A 12,860-nucleotide genomic window follows, 5' to 3' on the forward strand; every position below is an offset into this window, starting at 1 on the left:
GGTTTTAAAGCTTGCTTTTGAAACCACAGCAAACACGGTATTGCACTAGGCCCCATCTGTAATGTTTGGCTTGGATGCAGGTGAGAGGCTCGTGGGAAAGCAGAGTGCAACAGAGTCTTCAAAGAAGACTTTGAAAATTGGCACTTGTCCACTTTGCTTTTAGAATCCAACTTCTGTTGCTGATCAGAGTTGGCACTTATTCATAGAAGGGAAGATAGAAAGAATGTGAACCCTTGGGATTGCTAAGAAGGGTGGAGGGATTGGTTTGAAAGATTCACAAGGTAACCCAAGTTGAGGATTACTTTGGCCAAGTGGCTTGGACTGCTATTAATCCTTGCTGTCTTCAGATGTGCGGTAGTGAGTCATCTGTTGGAATATGATTTATTTTGTAGAAATGGACAGCACAAAGATTCCACCCAGATCTCAAATAACATGCTGGCCCTGGAGCTCAACATGCTCTATCTGTAATAATTCTTAGCTACAGAGCATTCTACCTAGTTTGAATAATTATTTAGCTCAGTTCTTGAGGAAGAATGGAAGTGCCACCATCCAAAGGTCAGTTTTAAAGACCATATATCAACTGTCCCCAACCCAAATCTTTCTGTTTCATACAAGCAATACTCTGAGAAGTCGGCTTTTCTTATCAACTCAATTAGTGTGTTCCTATAATCTAGGAATTAGAAGACCTGAAATTGAGTTCTGACCTTCATTAGCTGTTTGACCCTAACTGAGCAAGTTATTTCAATTCTCTGGGCCCCATGTTCTCACTCATAAGTGGGAGCTAAGAGAGAAAGAAGGAAGGAAAGAAAGACCACAGTGGCACGTTGGACTTGCAGAGGTAGAGCTAGGGTGTCACCTACGGTGACAGGGTGGTGTGGGGGCAGGGAGGAGGGAGGAAGGTCTGGGATTAATTGGGAATAATGGCAATTTGTGGTAATGGGCATTCTTGATAGTACTGATTTGGCCATCACATCTTGGGCACAAGTGGTGACGGTCAGCTTTGTATCCCATGAATATGCATAACCAATTTTTAAAAAGGGTAAAACAATAAAGAGACTTTTTACTTTCGGAATTTCCAAATGCCCACCCGGGCAGATGGGGCCCAGCTGTGAGTGACAATGGGATGCTTGAAGCATTGCCAAAAGCCTACCACCCAGATGTTCTGTGCAACTCTCTCACGTTTAGAAAACTCCTAAACTTTCTGGGAACTACCTAAGACACTTTAAGATGTTATTTACTCAAGGCAGTGGCAGGAGACAAGCTCAAATCAAAGGGAGAAGTATGCCTTTTGTGCTGGCGGTCTAGAGCAGGGGTTGGCAACCTCTCTGAAGACAGAGTCAGACATAACAAATTCTCATTCTGTGTACATAGGGGTGAAGGGAACAGGGAGAGCACAGGTCTGGAAGTAGACGAGGGTGGCTTAGGATGGGCCTCATCTTATGCATTACCATTGTAAGATCCATTTGCACTAAGAAGCACTTCTGTCTTTTCAAATGTAATCAATCTCTGGAAGAATAGGGTCTATCCGCCTCTTACACCTTAGTATAAATGTCTTTAGTTAATCCTCAGTCATGTTCTTTTATCTGAGATCTATTACAATGTGAGAATGAAACTTTTGATTGAGAAGTACTTACTTTTAGAGTTTAGTGTATTTGAGGGAAGGGCAGCTCTGAGTGGATAGTCACAGGTTTTTTGGGTGTCATCTAGATAAAAATAATAAATGTCATCAGACATTTTTCTTGAGTGAGATAAAAAAAGACCACCAGGAAGCAGGATCAAAGTACGAAAATGGAGGACAAAGAAAACACTCGAAAACCCAGCATAGGTTGTCTGCTCTCCTTCCAAGCCAGTGAAAATAATGAAAGCCTGAACTTTGGGTATGTAAGCTGTAGGGGGCCCATGTTTAATCTAGGGAAATGATGGTGGGACTGCAGATTGATTTGACTTCAAGAAAAATGGAGTGGAAGGAGAGGAAGAGACACTATGCACGTGATGGTACCCAGTCACAAGGGTCCCAGAACATCTTTCATTTAGCCTGAGCCCCAGGTACAGCACAGGATTGGGGTGGTTTGGCCTTGAGTTCACTGAGCTATGGCTAACAGACCATCAGTGAGGCAGAACAGCTCACCAGGGAAAATAAAGGCTCTAGGGGAACATAGATCTTTCTTTTTAAGTAAGTAGGAGCCCCAACAGATGGACGTCGTTTTGAGCAAATTCCATAGGCCAGAATCCACATATGTGCATCAAGAAAAGAAGATGGTGTAGTGGACGGTGGAGGGATGTATGGGTCCATAGATATGTGACAAAGCAAATACAGTCAAACGTTGGTGGTAAAACCTAAGTGATAGGTATATGGATGGTCACTGTAAAAATATTTCAAGTTTTCTATATGTTTAAAATTTTTCATCATACAATGTTGGGGGGATAAAGGAGAATCTCTCTTAGAAAAAAAAATCCACATTTGCAAAATTGGATATTTAGGACATGGTAATTTTTATAGAAAAGGATTTTCCTGATTAATTTTTAAACAACCCATCACTTCTGAGGAGCGCAGTACACTAATGAAGTGGATGTCATCCTTGCTGAATTTGTATTGGCAGACTTCATTTCCAGGGAGAAAGGGAATATGAAAAATATAGAGACGTCCAAAATTTCAGTGAAAATGTAACCATGTTATAATGGTCTTCAACATAACATCCCCCAAAAACCTCAAAAAGAAACTATTCCCTCAATTTAAAATTCTGCTTAAATTCTGCTTAAATATGTGCATGCATGTGTGTGTGTGTTTTAAATTCTGATCTGTGGAAATTAACATGATTTCTTTAACAAAAATTGGACTGTTACAAATCTGTGAGTTAAAGTGGGTTGAACAGACATCTTGTGTGCAGAATTTCCTTTAAGAAGGAACAATAGTGAAAAAGCAAAACCAAAGCCACAGAAAATTAGGTGAGGAGACACCTTCTAAATATGGGGTGAGAGGGTGGTCATTTAGGTTCACGTTGCTGGAATCCGTCTGCAGAATTGGACTGTCCTGTTCTGGCTGCTTTGTCTGAAAGCGAGAAAACAAGAGAAGTGCAGTCCAGGGTCTCCTTGTCCTGCTTGGAATAATGATACTGCGGTATGGCGGGGCCGACGAAGTACCCACCCATTTGGTTTACTCCTCCAAACAACCCTGAGAGGTTGGGTGGCTGTTATGATTACCAATTCATGGATGCAGACACAGAGGCTCGGGAAGAGTCAGAGAGATCACACAGCCAGTAAAGGGCAGGGCTGAGTCACAAATTCACTTTGCCTGGCATCTGATCACTGTCTCCGTGAAGACTGGATCTGAGCAACTTGGTGACTGACTTCAGGTCCTCTGACTAGGGGTGAGATTTTGAACTATTCCAGCACAGGTTTGAGCTGTGCTAAGACAGTGTTCCTTACCACGGCTAAAGCCTTTCAGAGTCGTCGCTTTTCTACCTGACTCTTATTCTTACAAACTACACTTGGAAGGAGCATCTCTCCATTGCTGTAAGTGGCCACAACCTTTACCTCTGCCTTTACTACTGGTGTTATGGCAGGGGCAGCGCCATGGTATCGCTAAGGTGCTGGGAACTTTGTGTGTTTGAGGACTTTACCAGAAGGCCAGAAGAGGCCCTTAAGGGAGCCTTGTTCTAATAATGAACACCTGGTGGGCCCAGAATGTCTTTGTGCTTTAGAGCTTTGCTTTACCCTGCAGAGTTTGCTAAGCAAAGGCGAGGTTATAGTATGGTCAGAAGTGATCTGCATTGACCTATAGCTAGGACACCTGCTCCCGAGGTTTTCACACTTGGTGCTATGGGCAAGATGCTCACTCCTCTTTCCAGCCCTGAACATAGATAGCGAAATGAACATGCTGGGAATGTCAATATGGCAGGGAAAATCCTGCCTTTTAATCCAAAGGGATGTCTGGAGAAGAGTGATCAGAGTCTGCTTTACCCCGCCCCGTCCCCCTCCCACCCCCTTGGCTGATTTCATAAAAGAAAAGAGGGAGGGGGAAAAGTCTGTTAGGATTTCTCAAATGAAAAACATGTCCACACTGACAGAAATAGACTGTTTTCCATTAAGGAATCTGGTCATGGTAACAATTATATTTTTGAATTTATCATCATGTTTATAAAATGATACTCCAGGAAAGATTGTAAGGAAACATTTTGCGAACTAATTCCTCCAGCCTGGTTCTCTTTGTGGATGCCTCAATAAGCAAATGAGCCATATTGCTGAAGCTTTTTGTTGAACTTTGACAGGGAGATTTTATCATCGCTGCAAAAGGGAGGAGAGGATCATACTCTATTTTCCAGTTTGTGATATTAGTGTTTTCTATTTATTAAGTTCTCCATGCCACCTAGTGTTTATTTGAAGAAATACCGGATTCTTAGGAAGTCCCCCCTCCTCTGATCCTGTGCAGAACATCAAGTTCGTGCAGTAACTCAAGACATGCTCTGTGTGACATCGTGAGTGGATAAAAAGTTTGCAATAATCTTTATTCCTTCACAATAAAAAACTAACACATATGCTAAATTTTTCTCTCCGAAGAAAACATTGGCTTTTTTCTTCTATAGAATACTCTGGCATCAAAGAATTCTGGAATGGTCATGGGAGAAGGGGATTTCTACACTCCAACCTGCTGCTGTTCCAGGAAACCCTGATCTACAGTGCAGTGTTTCCCAAGAACCTCCTGGGAACGTCAACTTTGCTCTTTATTTTTTTCTTTTTTTAAAGTATCTAAAATACATAGCCAGAAAGCCAAGAGGGGACTGAAAACCATTCAGGATCTCTGTTTACCTCTGTGTAGCTACAGCGTGTACTAAGAAGCAGTAGGCAGAGAAAGCCCAAGAAAGAAAGGGCCTGCTTTATCTCTGGCAGACGCTGGCCCAGCAGCAGCACCAGGTCTTGCAGCTCACAGACTTCTAGCTGGAAGGGCTTGATTGAATCCCTCTTCCTTCTTCCTATCTGCCTCCAAAAGCAACAAACCCTAACAAACAATGCCCATGATGTTAGCAACAACAGTGCTGTCCTTTTCAAAATCTGTCTTCTATCATTTGCCTTCAGCAATTACTAAGGCCTTCTAAATGCTACCAAAAGCTGTGAGGACTGGAGAGGGTGTGGGGGTGGGGAAGAGAGCCATAGGAACTAAGTCCAGATTTCCAAAGGGACCCTGGCAATCCTACAGTGGCCCTTCTCGGGGTTTACAGAAAGTAGTGGTTGTCATAGTTCTGGCAAACACATGCCCTGTATTTTATACAACAGTCTCAATTTCAAATAGTTTCCCTTGTCATTCATGGAAGCACATTCAGCCTGATCATATCATGGGTCCTGATTTTTTTGCTTTTGAGGGGTGCTTGGAAAATATGCTTACCATATCAGTAGGGCCAACGTCTCAAAGTAAGCCCTGTTTCTGCCACCCTTTGGCAAATTTACCCACTTACTGTCGTCAGTTCCCACAGGGCCTGAAGGGCCACAGGTTGCTGATACGGTCAGAGCTTGGGAAGTCTGCTAGAGGCATGAAAAGTTGGCAACCTTGATCTACACATTTGGGGTCTATAAAGCACATTCACTTCGGGCTGGTAAACATAAAGTGGATCTTAATATGTCTTTTTTTGTTTCTATGTATGCTGATCTGGGCGATCCACAAATCTTACTGCAACAGACAGCATACCATTAGCATGACCTTATTGAGACAGGGAGGCAGTCGTCAGAAGTGTCTCCACACGAGGCCCCAGAGGATATTACCAGGAGGTGAGAGCTACATTTGACAAACTCCACAGGCTCTGGATTGCTTCTCAGTTCTGCAGAAAAAGGCCAATATTCCTGCTGGCCACACCGCATACTTGATGTCCTTAACTGGAATTCTGTCACCGTAACATGGCATCCCTGCATCCTATCTAACCCTCAGTTTTGTTAGAGGCAGGCACTAAAAATGGAGGACCTCAGACTAGCTGGAGGGGAGGTAGTGCTGGCAAATGTAGGAGAAAAAGAGGAGAAGAGGAGGAAGGGAGGAGGGAGCCAGAAGGAGAGGGGGCAGAGAAAGGGCACCGTGCAGGGCACCAGAGCAAGAGGTCAGAACTGAGAGCAACCTCCAACCAAAGCCTCAGTGTCAGGCAGCCCCAAGCAAGATGGGGATGGAGACAAGCATCTGCCAGGCCACAGGGCCTTCAAGACACACCCCCAAACCTCCCCAGCACAATCTACAGAAAAAGATAAATAAGTATACCCTTACTTTAAATATTCTAATTTCTTTGAGGAGCATTGCCACCATCTTGTCTCATTCTCTTTCTCTCCTTGTGAATATCATTCTTGCCCTTTCTCCTGCTCCATTACCCTATTAACATGGCCCCTCCATGTATCTATTCATTTCTTTTTCCTTTCTTTAACCTGGCAGCTCCACATGCAGTTTCTGATCCATGGAGTTTCCAGTAGCCACTCCCTTATTGCTCTGGAATCAGGTGTGCCAGGGCCCCTGACCCTCACAGCTGCTTCTTTGGACCACCTACTTCCCCCCCTGTGGCTTCACCTTTCCTGTGGTCACCATGCCCCAGACAGTAGGGCCTCCTCTGAAGAGATCTTGCCCTGGCCAGTACAGATAGCTTCAGCAGGATCCAGTCTTCTGAGTTATGGTGTCGCCTGGGGGGGCCTGGGCCTCGTGCTTTGGCAGGAGCAAGTCTTGCAGCTCCACAACCCAGGGCTTTTGGCACCCCCTCCTCAATTTCACGGTGGAGGCTCCGTGGCCTACATGAAATGCAGGTCCCTGCCATTAACTGCCTGCTGTGGACTCAGTGACATCAACATAAAAAGCAGAACATTCCAAGCTGCTATTCTTTTAAAAACAATTACTGCAATGATTGAAAACCTCTAAACAGCTATTTCCCAAACTTCTGCTTGCTGCTCTTAACTTCAGTGGCTGGGGTGGGGAATCTGGATACCTTTAATTTCTCTGCTCTACTATGTTGACAAAACGGTTTCATCTAATGCTACCTTAGATTCATCTGGAGAGGAGAGAAATAGCTCCAACTCTGTAGCCATCTCTTATTACTATAGAACATTCAAGGGAAAATTTGTTTGTTGGATGGCCAGTAAGAGGATCCGAACTCTTGACCTTGTTGTATAACATCGCGCTCTAACCAAGTGAGCTAAATGGCGAGCCCCAGGGAAAATTTGTTGAAAGCAGATTTTCACACCATTGGGAGCGAATGAATCCAAAATGAAAAAAACTTGAAATATTCCAAACTTTGACTGCTAGAGTCGCTGATATATTCTGCAGGATTTTTCCCTGAATGAAGGTTGTTCCTCTAAAGTCAGGAACAAAGGAAAGGGAGCAGTTAAACGGGAGGCTTGCTTGGGTCCAAGGATCCGGCTGACTGTGCCCCCAAAGCTAAAGGGTAGGGAAGGGCCACTGAATAGGGCCCAGCTCTGGGGCCCTTATTCAGCTGTCCTATTCAGTCCCTGTCTCCAGCTGGTGGCATGGGGGGAGTCCTCAACAGGTGCACTTTGCAACTGGGGGATAAGGCTCCGACACTTTGATCTTTTCTTCTTGTCCCTTCATATTTAATCTTGTGTTTCTAATTTTCTTCTTCATCACATATTTGACAAACCCAACTACTTCTGAATCTACAGAATCTTATAAATAATGTACTGTGTTTCCTCCTCCAAACCCGAGAGGCTTGGGCCCATTTGACCTCTGTGGTTTGCACGAAATCACCATGGGCCCCATAGGAATATCTACATTTGCAGAAGTGATATAATCATTAACTCTTGTGCTGAAAGGGGCCGTTGAGATCATCTAATCCAGCCTCATCATTTTACAGATGAGGAAACTGTTGCCCAGAGAGGTTAGGAGGCATGTGAAATGTCACAGGCCAAGACCCAAGACTCCCAACTCCCAGTCCAGTTATTTAATGGCACTATACTTCAAGGTTAAGTGGTTTGAATCCATGTCTGATTATGGCAAGTGTGGTTAAGGGACCACAGTCATGCAATGTACTTTCGGATGTGTGTATGCGTGTGTGTATGCGTGTATGTATGCGTGTGTGTGTGTGTGTGTGTGTGTGTGTGTGTGTGTGTGTGTGTACACACATACCCATCAATATGTAAACTCCTTTTAGGATCAAAAGAGAAAACATCAGAACTGCTTTTCAGGTTAGTGACTCGTGAATACCCAACCAAATTCCCATGGGCACCGTGAGCTGCTTACATAAGACGTCAACAAGTGAAAAGGCTCATCTCTGGCCGAAAGCTGCTACTGTCACCCTTCTGGGGGTAAAGCTACAGGGTATTCTCTGGGCTGGCCACCCAAACCTCATAGCCACTCCTATCTTTGTTGCCTACCCAAAAGGCAGCAGTGCCAGTAAGGACAGTGTCTCTGACTCTGACATCAACTCTGTCTCCAATGGTTCCCCCATCTTCCTGGCAGAGCTGCTCCTATCTGTGCCCCCCCACCCCCACCCCAGAGAGGAAGGAGATAGAGACTTAATAGGGGCTTTCTCATTTTTTCATCAGCCTAAGATGAAGAGAGGGAGCTCACACCATGGTCTCCAATGGTGGCCCTGTTCTGGGAATGTCTGATGCCACCCCAGCTCCTCCTCACTTTTCCTTGTGCCCTTTAATTCACCCGTCATTCTCAGTTCAACCTTTCCTGCAGGAACACATCCTATAATTGCCTGTGCCAGGTGGTGCAGAGCAGGTGATTTTATCCACACTAAGCTCATGGCACCTCATTTCTTAAACCCTGCCCTTATGGAGAAGAGCAACTGCCTGTGAGCTTCAAAGCCTCATGTTACCCAATAGCAAAAAGCCTGGTTTTGAAAGTTTTCTCAAGTGGGCCCCTTCTTGAGTTAGAGCAACATATAATCTCCTGACATCTGATCTTACCTGCCCCATGACCTATCCTTGGTGGGGGATTAACCCTCTGTAGCCAGCTATAGTCATACAGAGCTACATACACAATGGAATCATAAACATCTGTTTATACCAGAAATCACCTTGTATTCATTCATTCTGTAAATATTTTATTTACTTATTCACTCATTCATTCAACAAACATTTACATGTCACATGGATGGCTTCTTGAAGATAGCTCAAATGCTACCATTTCAGAGGGGCCTTCCATGACCACTTAAAGAACCCACCAACCTCTAGGCCTTGCCATCATGTGACCCTTTTATTTCCTTAGAGCGTTTTTCATAATAATCAGAAATTATCTTATGGATTGAGTTACTGTCTCTCTCCTCTAACTAGAATGTAAGCTCCCTGAGAACAGAGGCCTTGCCTGTCTTGTTCACGGTTCTGTACCAACACCTATGTTTTCTCCACTGATACCTAAAGGTTAGCACAGTGCCTGGAATAGAGAAGGCAAGAAATATTTATTGAAGACCGTGTAGCAGCTTAAAAGAATTGGGAGAGCTCAATACATCCCACCTCAGAAAGCTGTCCAAGCCAGACTGTTGCATAACATAAGCAGAAAAATCTGGTGGTCTGATACCTTTTAGGGTTTAATAACACACTCTAAGCAAAACTATAGATTTCTGTACATACATATACCTGTGTAAATGCATCAAAAAGATCCGGATAAAGAGGAGGGAACATGTCCAAACTCATGCTATGAAACGAGCATTACTCTGATACCAAAGCAAGACAAAGATGCAACAAGAAATGAAAACTACAGACCAATATCCCTGATAAATAATGACGAAAAAACTCATTGATACAATTATGTGTTTCTTGACAACAGGGATATGTTCTGAAAAAAATGTGTCATTAGGCAATTTAGTCATTGGGCAAATGTCACAGAGTGTACTTGCACACTCCTAGATAGTATAGCCTACTACACCCCTAGGCTATATGCTATAGTCTATTGCTCTAGCCTCCATTATATATGTGGTCCATCATTGACCAAAACATTGTTATGCAGCACATGAATGTACTAGCAAGTTGAACTCAACAGCACACTAAAAGGATTATATGCCACGACCAGGTTGGAATTAAACCTGGAATGCTAGGATAGTTCAACATACCATCAGTGTAATATACCATATTAACAAAATGGAGAACAAAAACAACAAAATCATCTCAATTGATGCAGAAAAAGCATTTGACAAAATTCAGCACTCTTTCATTATAAAAACACTCAATAAACTAGGAAAAGAAGGAAACTGCCTCAACATAATACAGGCTGTATATGAACAGCCCACAACTAACATCATATTCAATAGTAAAAGACTGAAAGCTTTTTCTCTAAGATCAGGAACAAGACAAAGATGCCCACTCTTGCCACTTCTGTTCAACATGATACAGGAAGTCCTAGCCAGAACACTTAGGCAAGAAAAGAAAATAAAAGGCATCCAAATTGGAAAAGAATAAATAAAATTATCACTTTTTGTAGATGACATGACATGATCTTATATGTAGAAAAACCCTGAAGATTTCACCAAAAACCTGATAATTTTGATTTCAGCAAAACTGCGAGATACAAAATCAACCTGCAAAAATTAGTTGTTTCTTTTATAGCACAGGCAACAAAAGCAAGAATAGACAAGTGGAACTACATTAAACTAAGAAACTTCCGCATGGCAAAGGAAACGGTTAACAGAGTGAAAAGGCAACCTATGGAACGGGAGAAAATATCTGCGAACCACATATCTGATAAGGGGTTAATCTCCAAAATATACAAGAAACTCCTACAACTCAATAGCAAAAAAATAAATAACTCAATTTAAAAATGGGCAAAAGTAGACATTAAAAAGAGAGAGAGAGAGAGAGATACGAACGGCCAACAGGAATATAGTGATGCTTTAATCATTAGGCAATACAAATCAAAATGACAATGAGCTATGACCTCACACCTGTTAAAATGACCAATATCAAAATAACAGATAAACAAATGTTGGCAAGGATGTGGAGAAAAGAGAACCCTTGTGCACTGTTGGTGGGAATGTAAAATGGTGCAGCTACTACGGAAAGCAGAATGGAGGTTCCTCAAAAAATTAAAAATAGCGCAGTCACTGAGCTGCCACCAAGGACTCAGCAGCCCCCTCCCCCTTGAGCCTCCTTTCTTCCCAACACCCTGTCCCCCCACCCACCTTATCCCCCTGCCACCTCCTGCAGGCCGTTTCCACCAAGGAAAAGGAATTGTATTGTACGTCCGCTATCCAGAACCTCCACTTTTTCAACTCCTTTGCTGAAGCAAGTAAGAGTGATGACCTGCTTCCTGCTTGCACTGAGGATGATCTCCACATAAGAATTCAACAGAGAGGGCCGGCCCCGTGGCGCACTCGGGAGAGTGTGGCGCTTGGGTGCGCAGTGGCGCTCCCGCCACGGGTTCGGATCCTATATAGGGATGGCCAGTGCACTCACTGGCTGAGCGCGGTGCGGGCGACACCAAGCCAAGGGTTGCGATCCCCTTACCGGTCACAAAAAAGACAAAAAAAAAAAAAAAAAGGAATTCAACAGAGAAACAGCAGAAAGGCTCTTACTACTGTCCGAGGGATCGCTGATGAGTAAGATAAAAAGAAACTAGTGAAGGCGTTTAAGAAGAAATTTGCCTGCCATGGTACTGTAATTGAACATCCAGGGTATGGAGAATTAATGCAGCTACAGGGTGATCAGTGCCAGAACATATGCCAGTTCCTCATACAGACTGGACTGGCTAAAGACATCAGCTAAAGGTGCATGGGTGTTAAGTGCCTGTGGCTCACTGAGGCTTAAGTGAGGATTCCCTTACAATGAATAGAATTTCCCTTCTGTCCCTTGTCACCAGTTTAAAAACCTCACAGCTTGTATAATGTAACAATCTGGTATCAACTTTTAGCTTGGACTAGTGTAACTCCTTCGTGCAATAAACTGAAAAGAGCAAAAAATAAAATAAAATAAAAATAGAACTTTCATAGGAACCAGCAACCCCACTACTGAGTATATATCTGAAAGAACAGGATCTCAGAGATATATCTGCACACCCATTGCAGCATTATTCACAATAGCCAAGAGGTGGAAACAACCCAACTGTCCATTGACAAATAAATGGATAAATAGAATGTGGCATATCCATTCAATGGACTATTATTTGGCCATAAAAAAGAAGGAAGTCTTGCAATATGCGACAACATGGATGAAGCTGGAGGACATCAAGCTAAGAGAAATAAGCCTGTCACAGAAAGACAAATAATGTATGATTCTACTTATGTGAAGTATCTAAAATTGTCAAAATCATAGAAACAAAGTAGAAAGGTGGTTGCCAAGGACCGGGTGGAGGGGGCAGGAGGAATTGGTATTTAATGGGCATAGAGTTTCAGATTTGCAAGATGAAAAAGTTCTAGAGATCTATTGCACAACAATGTGAATATACTTAACACTACTGAACTGTGTACTTAAAATGGTTAAGATGATAAATTTAATGTCATGTGTTTGTAACCCCAATTAAAAATAAAATAAAAATTCAAAACTAAACAGAATTTAGATGGATATGGAAGGAACTGGAATAGGAGAGTCAAAGAATACTTTTTTTTTCTCTCTTTTTTGACAATGAAACTGTTCTCAAGTATTACTCGTGTAACTGAAATCGTTGTTAAAAGCTTTAGAGAGCAATCAGGAAGGACCCCTTCCCTGGAGGTGTTAACAGTCTAGTGAAGGAGACAGACCTATGCACAAAGCCCACGCAGGGCTGCGCGGTGGGTGTCTGCTGCGACAGAAGTCTGCGCCAGGTGCGGTGGCCGTGGGGGAGGGGCAGCTTGTTCTTCCTGGGCCATGAAGAAAGGACTCATAGGGTAGGTGGCCAGTCTAGGCCCTGGAGACCACACCATTCAAAATTTCCACTTATCTCCAGAGGCTCAGCTGCAATATATTCAAAA

At 43.2% G+C, this 12,860-nt stretch overlaps 1 pseudogene; it reads left to right on the plus strand.

Moving 5' to 3' along the window:
• The window catches only part of LOC134368440 (eukaryotic translation initiation factor 1-like), a 132,527-nt pseudogene extending 120,831 nt beyond the window's left edge, over nt 1-11,696 (plus strand).
• Nucleotides 11,697-12,860: the final 1,164 nt, after the last annotated feature.

This window comes from Cynocephalus volans, chromosome X (assembly GCF_027409185.1).
Source record: "Cynocephalus volans isolate mCynVol1 chromosome X, mCynVol1.pri, whole genome shotgun sequence".
Lineage (NCBI taxonomy): Eukaryota > Metazoa > Chordata > Mammalia > Dermoptera > Cynocephalidae > Cynocephalus > Cynocephalus volans.